The sequence below is a fragment of the Pinus tabuliformis genome, chromosome 4_1 (genome assembly GCF_031772625.1).
Source record: "Pinus tabuliformis cultivar Carrire ecotype Pingquan chromosome 4_1, CPIR1, whole genome shotgun sequence".
Lineage (NCBI taxonomy): Eukaryota > Viridiplantae > Streptophyta > Pinopsida > Pinales > Pinaceae > Pinus > Pinus tabuliformis.
Window position 1 is genome coordinate 207,491,715 of NC_142303.1, and position 13,083 is coordinate 207,504,797.

Here is a 13,083-nt window from a genome sequence, read left to right on the forward strand (position 1 = left end):
GCTTACAACAGAATAACACTCATCAACCTGATTACATCGTTTTTCTGGGTATATATAGAATTTGTTTACAAAATTACTGCTATGTTATGTGTGGAGGTGTCTTAATGGACCACCAACCGCATTTATAGTTAGATATGGGTCTTCTGCTACAATCTGAATGTTTTAATGAACAAAATGGCTCTTTCTGTGCTCTGGTGTACTCCTTGAATAGGTGGAATGTTCCCTGCATAAATGTTCATAACTGCTGAATGAATTCAACTACTCGAGGCAGTACTTTCTCATCCTTGACTGTGCCGTTCTTGAATGCAGGTAGCTGAGGGTTAAATGCACTGAAAACTGGATCATCTCTTGCTTCTTCGCGCGCCCAACATTGGCCCAAAAACACAACAAAATACATCAAAAATGGACGAAGAGCCGAGGAAGAACATTGGCCGTTGGATGGATCAGATGGACGGTCTAGATCTGATGGCCGGAGGCGATGAAAAACACAGAGGCAAGATGGATTGATGGCAGCCGTCAGATCGCAAAATCGGATGGCGGATATTAAATTTTGGAAGCCATCGGGAAGGAGTTTGAACGGAGGATTGTGGACCATCAGATCATAATCAGGAAGATCTAACGGTTGACGGGCGCCGAAGTTGATCGCGGGTTAACGGGTGGGGAGCCGTACCGGCAGGGTGGTAAACTGCTTCCCCGCACCGCTCTTCGGGCAAAGGTGGTATACATATGAGGCAGCGCGATGCAATAAGATTAAGGCACGTGGCAGAAGTGATGGCGGGGAAACCACTTTCCCAGCGAGCTAACGGGTGTGCAATTTACGGGAGCGGGGACTGCGACTATTGTTGGATCATCAAGCAGGCACGATCGGACAATTGAGGTAACAAACATGTGCTCCGGGGTTGATATGATAGGCGCAGGCGGGCCTGGGATTTATTAAAGCTTAGGGTTAATAAATTCATTATATGCGCGGGGTTATGAAAACTATCGGGGCTTATCAAGGGTAACCAGGGTTTAACACAAAACGCCCAAAGCCTTTAAATAAAGTTTAAACGGGTTAATAACATTATAAGCAAAAAGCGCTCGAGAGGTTATAGGAACATGGTTTTAGGCGGGTTTTTGTTAAAACGACATATGCTCGGGAGCCAAGGGAAAAATAATTACAACAAGTTTATAAGGATAATAGAGAAAAAGGCAACAACGGGGTTAAGGGAGAGTAGGGAAAATGAAAGGGAAGGAGGAAATGAAGGTGGCAGGAGTTACAAGGGTAAAGCAAATGGATGGGGAAAGATTGAATGAACTGCTGCTAGTTCCTCCTTTTAAAAAAACACCACGGCCAAGCTGTCCTTGACCCTAAAAAATGCTTCAAACATGTAACAGTGCTAACACATACATACATGCTTCTATACCTTCATATTTGACAACATAGTCTTGAAGTTGATACACCAAATCTTGTTGTCATAAAATTTTTCTTTCTCACCACATCATTTCAAGTTCACCAATTGACATGTGCCACACATGAGACATTGTACAACATTGATCAAATCAATTCACTTGTATAGCCCTACGTCATCACAATGGTAAGCCAATGATATGTATGTTTGATTGTCATTTACTTGTAAGATTTGGATTCAAAGGATGACATGAATTTTCAGTTACACGTGTTGAGGATGACTATTATAATTAAGTTGGGAGGAGGAGTGTACCATATCTATCATACAATACACCATGACTGCACCCCAATTTGGTAATTACTACATGATTGGCATATGATGTACCTTTTCTTAATCTAGTAATTACTGATTTTCGTCATTACTCCTATTGTCATTTATGAAAATGGATGTGACTGCCTGAAATCATTCCTAATAGCTGTCATTTATGATGAAAATAATGAATTCAATAAAAATGGTAACCATAACCATTTCCAAATTCTATCTGATCGATATTCTTTACCTTAGCAAGTGTTTTCATGTACCCTGAGTAATCATAGTTCTTGAGCATCCATGAGAGGAGTGGCAATGTGCCATGAACCAAATTCCATTGATGTGTTGTTACACCATCCAGAATCCTTAGAAATATTTTGAAATACAAGGTGGTTAACCTACTTTGAGAGGCTACAGGGTTTCAGTGAACAAGTTGGCTTAGAATTTGCATAGGCTCTGAATGAGTAGTATTCATAGGTTAGAGGGTTTATAATTTTTGTTACATAGGACATAATCACCAAGGTGACAAGTTTACCTCAGACATGGACCTGCAATCCCAACAACCAAAGCAACATTTATGCAGCTAGGATAGGAAGTCAGGAACAAGGGAAGAGGCATTGATTAAACATCCCTTGCTCGTCCTTGGGATGATGTGACTTTATTCATCTAGAATTTCATCACATATGAGGGACAATTTGGGATAGTATTTCATTATAATTTTATGTTATTGGCACATCTTGATAATAAATAGTTCATAAATTTTCCCTACTACCTATTGAAGTCTTTACAACATATGGCAAAGTCGGTGCATGTGGCAAAACATCCAAAGATTTGTTTAACCAACCATGCACTAATTAAGTTGATTATAATTCATTCACTACAACAACAGGGAGGCACATGGACTAGTTTTCTAGCAGGGTTGCATGTACCATCTCCTGAGACAAAGGAAAGTGAAGGCGAAGAACAGGAGGAAAGTACTGAGACAACACCAAATAATAAAGTAGTTACACCTCCTAGACCTTGTCACCGAAAACATAAAATATGGACTTCCATAAGAACATCTATTGGTACATATGTTAAAGGAAAAAGGGGATGCATTGAGGAACCCATGGATGTATCCAGTGGATGGTATGAGAGAAACAATTATGAATGCCTTAATGAAGAACAAGGGCCTGAAGCGTAGACTACTGAAACAAGGACACATGGAACAACTTCAGCTGAAGTAGGGGTTCCTAAAATAGAAATGCCCGTGGAATTCAAGGAAGCATGTGAAAAATAAAATCCTTTGAAAACAAGGATGAGAAAGAGGTCATTTGAAGAAGTCTTTGATTTGAAATTGGAGGAGCACTCCTCCTATAAAAAACAATCATCCTCTGGCACTTTGCAAGTTATCAAAGTGGGTCTTTCAAGGTAAACAAGTTTCACAACCTCTTCAAGAATGTGAGTTAAGTTTTCACATGAACTTAAAAGAGAAACAAATTCACATGCATCTAAAAATGATAAACACGAAGAGAAGAAACCAACATTTGATGGTGGAGTTCACTCCTCCTGGGCTACATCTTCGGGTCTGCTCCAACAACTATACATCTCTATTGATTTTAGCAGCAAATATGACTCCCTACAACAAATCATGAAAATATCAACATAAAAAGGACTCTCACACAATATGTCCTTGTACTCCATTTGAAAATCAAAAGCATAAACATGTAACTCCTTCACAATGACGAGTTAAAAAGGGCTTCTCTCCTTAACACATTGAGAAAAGACTGAAAATAACCACTCTACTAAAGTAACAACTGCTATAGATAAAACTGGAAGGCTGGGAAACCTCTAACTAGGCTCTCTCCATGGTAAAAAATGCCTCCATACTGCTTCAAATTTGACTTTGCCTTTAGCACTAAAAGACTTCATTCTGCAAAAGGTCCATCATAAAGTGCTCAAATCAGAAAATTGAGGCTTCCATTGAGTCTAGGACGCTAAAAAATCCACATCTAGGCTCTTCTTAATCTAAAAAAGGTTAAAAATTGAGGAAGATATTCTTCTCCAAGCCTAACTCTGCTATATGTCCTACAAATTGGCAAAACCTGCTAACTACGTGATAATTTAGCCCTTTTCTCAATACACCAAGCGCTAATTTCATTTGGGACTGATGAGATTTCCACTGCAAAAAGTGCAATTTGTTGCCTCTTTAATTTTTCCAATAATCCTATGTGTTGGATCAAGGACACATGGCCACCCTCGTTGGTTTAACTCCTTTTTTGTCGGGGTGTGGTCATGTCGTGGCAATGTGGCTGGGGGTCGGGGCCAACTGACTGACCCTGCTATCGGAGCCCCCTCACTTTTCCTTCGTTGGTCGTAACAGTTTCAAATGGGACCAGGGATAGGGCCATGTTCCCCGCCTCTCTCGACAAAACTCCTTCGATGGTTGTGTGGTGGGCACATAACCAGGGGCTAGAACTCTTGCTCACCCCTCTCCTTTTCACCGTAGGTTGTGGTCCTGTGCTGGTAATGTGACCTAGAGCTGGGGCTACCAACCCTCTCTCTCCTCCAAGTGCCTTCGCATGGTCATGTGGGTAACACCGTGACCTAGGTCCAGGGCTAACCGCCCGACCTCTCCTCCTAACACATAAACCATGTCATTAAATATAACCCACAACCTATAGTTGTTAAGAACCAACATGATGGCATGATGGTAGGGTGCGGATTTGTTACCTCATTTGACCTATCACCCATCTTTTCTGTTTTAGATGTTGATGACGAAGTGGACGATAACTCAAGCCAACCACTTTTACCAATGGGCACATAAAGAGAATATTTCATATGTTGACAAAAATCACAAGCATCATCCTCAACATAGGGTCCATATCATATGTACGGACCATGTCCACAAATTGAATTCATCTTAGAGGGATTCTTTGTTGCTTCCAAGATGGAACTCTCACCAATCTGTTCCTTCACTACATGCTGCAATTGAGGCACATTTGCATTTTCTCCTCCTCTGCAATTTCAAGCAATCTGCTCAACTCACATTCTCCATTCGAAGATATAGATTAATATCCTCCAACTCTTGGAGTCTTTCACACTTCAGTTGCTTGCCCACACCTGCAACTTTGTCAGAACCTGCTCTAATACCACCTGATCTGGAAATGGAGGAACACTCCTATAAAAAACCGATCGTCCTCTAACACTTTGGAAGTTATCAAAATGGGTCTTTAAAGGTAAACAAGTTTCACAACCTCTTCAAGAATGTGAGTTAAGTTTTCACATGAACTTAAAAGAGAAACAAATTCACATGCATCTCAAAATGATAAACATGAAGAGAAGAAACAAACATTTGATGACGAAGTTCACCCCTCCTGGGCTACATCTTTGGGCCTGCTCCAAAAGCTAGACTTCTATATTGATTTTAGTAGTAAATAAGTACATACAACTTGTTGATAGTAGAGTTGCTTTTTTCTCCTGCAAAGAAACATTCTTCTACAAAGAATTCTCACTCAGAAAGATGACTCCCTACAACAAGTCATGAAAATGTCAACATAAAAAGGACTCTCACATAATATGTCCTCATACTCCATCTGAAAATCAAAAGCCTAAACATGTAACTCCTTCACAATGAAGATTTAAAAATGGCTTCTCTCCTTCACACATTGAGAAAAGATTGAAAAGAGTTTCTCTATTGAAGTAACAACTATTGTAGATAAAACTTAAAGGTTGGAAAACCTCTAACTAGGCTCTCTCCATGCTAAAAAAATGCCTCCATACTGTTTCAAATTTGAATTTGCCTCTAACACTAAAAGACTAGATTCTGAAAAAACATTCCATCATAAAGTGCTCAAATTAGAAAACTAAGGCTTCCATTGAGTCCAAAACACTAAAAAACCCCCATATAGGCTATTCTTGGGCTCAAAAAGGTTAAAAATTGAGCAAGATATGCTTCTCCAAGCCCAGCTCTGTTATTTGTCCTGCAAATTGGCAAAAGTTGCTAACTGTTCAACAATTTAACACTTTTCTCAGTCCACCGAGTGACAATTTCACTTGGGACCGATGAGATTTCTATTGCAAAAAGTGCAATTTGTTACCTCATTAATTTTTCCAGTAACCCTATTCATCAGATCAAGGCCACATGGTGCCCATAGGGTTGGGGGTCAGGGCCAATCGCCCACCCTCCCCAGTTTAGCTCCTTTTCTGTCATGGCATGGTCATGTTTTGGAAATGTGGTTGGGGGTCGGGGCCAACTGACTCCCCCCACCACCAAAGCCCCTTCTCCTCTTTGTCGTTGGTTGTGACGGTTGGTGATGGGACCAGGGCTAGGGCCAAGTGCCCTACCCCTCTAGCCAAAGCTTCATCAATGGTTGTGTGGCACATAAACAGGGGCTAGATCTCCTACTCACCCCTCTCCCTTTCACCATAGGCTGTGGTCCTGTGTTGATAACACGACCTAGAGCCAAGGCTACCACCCTGCCCTCTGTGCCAAGCACCTCCACGTGGTCGTGTGGGTAACATTGTGACCTGGGATAAATCATATGCCATTAAATAGAACTCACAACCTATAGTTGTTGAGAACCAATGTGATGGCATGATGGTAGGGCATGAAGTTTTTATGCAGGAGGTCTGGGGGGCGAACCTCACCAAGGCCTTCGGGCCTTTATAATTTTTTTTTACCCTCTTAACCTTTGGGAGGCTAATCCTAAGTGGACCTAATGGACACATGTTGACCTAGATGGGAAAATAGATGAATGGAGGTAAAATGAGTGGAAGGGGAGTGATTTAGGTGGTATCGGGAAGCGGGACCACGTAACCAAAATCTGGATTTCCCATGTAGTGCCAACCTAGAATTGAAATGGTCACTAAAGGAGATCCCACGAGACTATGATGCAAGGGTAACCAAGAAACCATGTATTGGATATAAGAATACAAGCCTAATCCACTCTTTCTGTCGAATCCACCCACCAATTCACAGAGTACACGTAAAAAAGCAAAAGAGCATAACACACAAGCAAAACAGCCAGAAACACTTAGGAATTTTAAGTAGAAATTTAGGCTCTTTTTCACTCTGCCTTCTTCATTTACTTCATGAGCTATATATACAAGTTTTTTTGCATAGAGAAGCCTCCCTTCGTGGAAAAGTTATCCTCGTGCATCCCCTTTAAAATCTGTACCTAAAGATTTACACAATGGAGATTCTGTTTGAAGAACCCAGTAAAGCCGCATAATTGTACTCAAAATATGTACCTAAAGATTTACACAATGGAGATTACATTCAGAGAACCCACTTAAGTCGAATAATTGTACTCAAAGTTTGTTACACCGAGGAGATTCTGTATGGGGAACTCTCAAAACCCAATTATTGTACTTACAAAAGGTAGTATTCACATGTGGAATCTTAAAAGGAATATATTACAAGATTACATTATGTACTAAGGTCAAAATCATAATTCGAGTCACTGAAAGCATTTTCGGGACTACAAGTGGCTTGTCCGAAGTCGAGTACAATGCCTGGAACAATCTGATTGAGCCATGGTGGAGCATGTTGGGAAAAGCACACAAAAAGTGTTGAGAAATCTATGTGAGGTTCTAATTGATCTGGAGGGATACTAAATTCACCAAAGGAATTAACAGTTGTATAAAAGCTATGACTAGATGGAGCAAGAATGTCTTTTTCAATTAAAACTATGGTTCCTTGGAAGACAAGATCAGATTCGAAGACATTGTATGATAATGCAACTTCTTCCATTTCTTTCTAGAGAATAGAAAGGGTCCATTGGCGACTAGCATTGTTAAGGGAAGTTGTTCTGGGAAAGTACTGTGTCATGAGAAGATTCATCCATGAGCTCCACTGTCTGAATGGTGAAACAACATCTTCACAGTACATAATAATGGAGACTCTCTCAAAAGCATGAGAAAACTGATGTGTCCCATAGAATTTGATCCAACTTAACCATGGGTCAAAATTATATACTAACCTCTGATATGGGTATCTCATATGACCAAAGTAAACATGAAAATTATTAATATTGTTCCAGCTGATATTATAATTATGGCGACTTGTTAATGAATTAAACCATATTTCCAAAATCATCCCTTGAATTTCAATCGGTAGGACCTTTATCCTTGAAGTAAAATAATCCCAAAAAAAGGCGTATGTACAACAAGGACACAAATCAATGGAAACTTTTTGCATGGAGGAAGAAATTTTGCCAATCTCAAATTTATTCAACTCAAAATACTTTTTGGGGGTTGCTCCTTCCCAGGTGAGCAAGTCTGCTAAGTAATTTTCTTTAGACAATGTCAAAATCAAATCCTTCCAACCATAATGCCCATTTGAGAATTATCGAGTTTCCTTATTCAAGTAATATTTTATTACTAAAAATCCCTTTCATGTGCTTTAGATTAGCCTTAACAGTGAAATGAACACTCTTAAGGAAGAGTTTGACACGTTTAATACCCTTTTTGACTGCAATAATTTCTTTATGTGAGGAGGGGTGTTTGAGTTGAGGGTTTGAAAATGTACCCGATGCATAGGCACAAAATTCCTCTCTTTTGGGATGCTTTTGCAGAATTATTACATCCTAGCATGTGTCAGAAGCATCTATCTCAAAGATAAATGGAAGATTTGGTTGAGGTAGAGACAATGGCGACAACTGTTGCATTTTCTACTTAATTACTTGGACAACTATATTCATTTTAGATGTCCATGAAGTGCCTAGTTTGAGCCGTTGTCGTAGTATTAAAGTGTCACGAGCTTGCTCGACATAAAACTATCTAGTATAATTTAGTCCACCTAAGAATCTCTGCACTTCCCGGACATCTGGTAGCTGGTCAAGAAATTTCAAAAGAAAAAGCAATAAGTGGGGTTGGAGTTCAATGTTACCTTGTGAGATTGTTAGACCAAGATAATCAATCTTTGTTTGCCCAAAGATAAATTTATCAGGAGAGGGAGACGAAACTAAACCATGTTTATGTACAAACTGGTAAAAGATTTCTACATTTTGTCTATGTTGCTGGATATCTTTACTAAAAATCAACAAATCATCTATATACACAATGACAAATGGTAAATCTCGAAAAGTATCTTCCATCCATTTTTGAAATTAGGATGGGGCATTCTTTAACCCAAAAGGCACCACAATCCACTGATATTGTCCGACTGGTACCACAAAGGTTATTTTAAACCTGACTTCTGGAGCAATGCTGATCTTCCAAAATCCACTCTTCGAATCAAACTTGTTGAAGATATTGGCTTTAGCAATCTTAAAGAGAAGGATCTCCTTGTTTAGTAAGGGATACCTTATTGGGAGTAATGCATCATTAAAAACTTTATAGTTGATCACCAACCTTTTATTGCCCCTTTTTTTCTCTAAATGCTTGTTTCTTTTTTTTAACCACGTGGTGAATCAGTAACTACCAGTCCTAATCTATGGGAGACCTAGGATCAATCCTCGTAGCTGCCACTATAACACCAAGAGTACATCCAACTACCTGCAAGTCGATATACTAAGATCCTATGATCTTAGCAAAGCGAAACTCTTGTGCTGCCAAGGTGGGGGGGGGGGGGGATCTGCTCTCGAGCCGCCACCATAGACGCAGGACATGCCCATGGGCTCTTGCAGGGCTCAATGAGCTTTCTCTCAAGTAATTGTTTTATTTCATTTTTGCAAAGTTCTCGTTCAGAGGGACTCATGTGATTGGTAGATGCTTTCTATGCTTGACAGGTTTGATCAATGTTAAAAGGAAAATTTACAAAATATTTCTCCCTAAACCAAAAGGCATCAGGATGTTCTGAAGTGCAATCCTTCTAGAGTTTTGAGACAATATATTTTAACAATTCTTGGCCATGTAGGTTAGCATTCTTGATTATCTTTTGGATTTTAGCCAAGTCCAAAACAAATTCTTCAATAGTCTCTGGAGTATCTGCCTTAATTCAGATTGCATATTTACTTTTAACTGGAACTACTATCTTGGCTTGCTGCACAATGAATGTAATAATATCCTTTTCAACTATGATAGGAATATATCTTTTCATAAAATCTTGTCCCAATAGCATATCACAACCAGTATCATAGTTATATAGGGTGACATATACAATAGTAGATGCAAGCAATATAGGAAAATCAGGGGAAAAATAAGAAATCTTCATGAGTTGTTTGTTAACAACGTTGAAATGCAACTGGTTAGGCTGCCAAAAGTAGGATGGAATGGATTTATACTTGCAACAACTGCACACAACTCCTGTATCTATATGTGCATCCAATTCATATTGTTTATAACCATTAGTTTTGATCCCAATGGGAATGACCATCTGATCTCATATATAACTGATGTCAAGAACACATTTAGGAGATGTTTCTTCTACTTTAATTGCTGGTATATATGCACAAACTAAGACAAAAGCCGTAAACTTTGAATTCATTTCATCAAGTCTCTGAACTTGAAGTTGAATATAGTAAGCTAATTCCATCATTTGCTTTTATTTATTTTTTATATCTTCTATTGTCTTCCGGATTTCGGCCAAAATCATTTCTTCCTCGAAACATGAGGAAGGGAGCGGTTCTAGGACAAAAGCATAGGAGGGTTTATACCACTCTTTAGGATCTAATTCCTCTTCAGTAATCTGCAATTCCAAAAACTCTTTTAATTTATTTATCCTTTCTTGGAGTCTTCGTCTGGGAATTACCAATCTTGGAGCAAGAGCACCTTTTTGTTTTTGGAGAGACTGAAGCATTTATTTAGAACTTTGTACAAAAAACATAAGACAATCTGTAATATATGTACATTCATCGCTGCTTCAAGAATATGCGATAGACATTCTATGGAAATGATTTTCTACATGAGAATCAAAATCACTATATACAAAAAAAAATCATAGTCAGAATCTGATTGTTAAACCAAATCCCAATCGAAAGGATTGTGTGTGGTGGTGAATAACTCACAGATTTTGTTTTGAACCCCTTTCTTTTTATCGGGACACTTATTAGCCCAATGTCACTTTTTTCCACAGATAAAACAAGTGGATCCTTTCACTGGCTTATCTGTTCTTCTAAATACATGTCTGGATCTAGGAGACATTTTAGGTTTTTGGGAACCTTTCTTGAAACAAGCTCTCATTTGTCTAGACCCTTGAGAAGAATAATAACACTTATGGTTCTGGTTTTTCTGAGAACCCTTCTTGGAGGATTTCTTATAGCATCCAAACCTATAAGTCTATGTAAAGGAGTCACAAATATTGGGATTAAAATGCAACTGTTTTTTCACATTCTTTTTTGTTTTATATGCAACACATTCATTTCCTAGAGTAGTGAGTATATGCTAATGCAATGCATCCAATGAAAGTGTTTCTGTAGAAATTCCCTGAATAGAGAGGGACTGATGAAATAACTCAGGAATTTTCCCTGGCATGGAAGCAAGATAATGTCGTAAATAGGCCACATTTTGGTAATCATGAATCTTGTAGAAGATATTCTGCATGGTGCAATAATAGTTTGAAAGCAAGTCAAGACTACACAACCTTTGGCTCATAAATAACTGGGCATAATGATCTGCATAAGTTGGGATGCTCCCAAGAAATTCATGAGAGAGGGCTTCAAGTATAGCCTGCAGAGGATCATCATGGTCGAGGATTTCTAATTGTTTTGTTTTGGTAAGTTTATCCCACCATAATCTAGCATTACCATTTAGCGCCCCAAGTGATTTGGATGACCACATCCTTCCCAGATGCTTTAGAATATGCTTTCTTTTGGAAACCCCATACATTTATCTTTTGAAACAATATCAATTGAAAAGGAGTCACAACAAACCTTGTATACATGCATTTCCCTACCTAGCTAGTGATTGTTGTGGTTGATTTTCCTATGCAAATTGGTACACATTATTGATGTACAGTAAGGACACTTCTACAATAGTAGAGGTCCAAGACATTATTGGACCCTTGTTTGAGATGAGAAAGGCATTGAGGGTGGGGAGGGGTGGGGGGGGGGGAGAGGTGTCGTAGGGACCTCTTAGGCCTATGTAAGTCATCATACTTATATGAGTAAATGTATGTAATAAATGGTAAAAGGTAAATGTATGAGTGATTGGTTGGAGTGGGTACAATCACTCCAACCACATCTACTATGTATAAATATGCATGAAGTTGGAATAAGAAGACAATTGGAATTCCTTCCTAAAATTTGTGTATTATGTATGTTCTTGTTGTGTTCTCATGATGTAGTTCATTCTAGCTACATGTGAAGGCTCTAACTTCAACACATCATTTAAAGAAAATATCAAATAATGGCTCAAGGAATCCTTAACACTGATTCTTAACCCAAAATAATTGCCAAAAAGTGGTTAAATAGGAAATGCTCTAGTCCTAGTATATATATGTCAAGACCTTGATGCAGAAGGAACAATATAATTCCATCCACCATTCCTCTCCAAATTTTGTGAGTGGATTTTTATTCTTGATGTAATTTCCCTTCTTTCATCCCAATCTTTGATTATTTGACAATATAAAGTGTATTGTTCATTTGTAAAGTTGATCCCTAACTACATTTCTTCTTTTCTTTTAGGTTATTACTACTATTTAATTTGGTCCATGAGAGCCCCATCCTAGTATATTTGGATGAATGCATTTTCTTTTATTGTTGAAGTATCAAGAATGGTGTGCTGTGTGATATAAATTCACTTTACTCAAACTTAAAATTCAATTCGTAATATTTTTTACTCTTGCAGGCAATTGTTTTAGGAGTTCATAACATTTGTAGTTTCAAGACTTATTTTAAGCATGTGATGCCATGTATGTTTCTCTTATGCATTGTGATTTTAAATGAATGGAATAATTTAAATCTCTCTAAAAATTTCATCCATCAATATTATTTTTTGTCTATCAATATTGCTTCAAATTTGTTTCCTTCATTATGTGAATAGACGGATGTGATGGAATTAATTTAGTTATTTTTCTTTGTGAGGTTATCAACTTTAAATTGTCATTTATCTGATACTTTTTCTTTTCAGCCACCTAGGGCACTGTCAAGGGTATATGTATTGAAAGCTTGATTTTATTGTTTGCAATAGTATGTTGAATAATTGAGTGAGAAAAATGTAGAGGGAATCTTAATAATACCCTAGGAAGTTGATTCTTTTCCATGATAGGAAAATAGATCCACAAGAGGTCAAAATCAAATTAGATGACCTGTATACATGGGCTTGCTAATAGTTTGGTAGATTATGCTATTTTTGATATCCCTATATACAACCAAATTGGTAATTTCGACATCTTAAGTGATCATGATTGCAGATTAAATTACACACCCTTAATTTTAACTCTAATCATTTTTGTAAATAAAAATCCCATGGAGGAAAATTATAATTATGAAAGCATTTTGATAGAAACTAAGCTGATCAT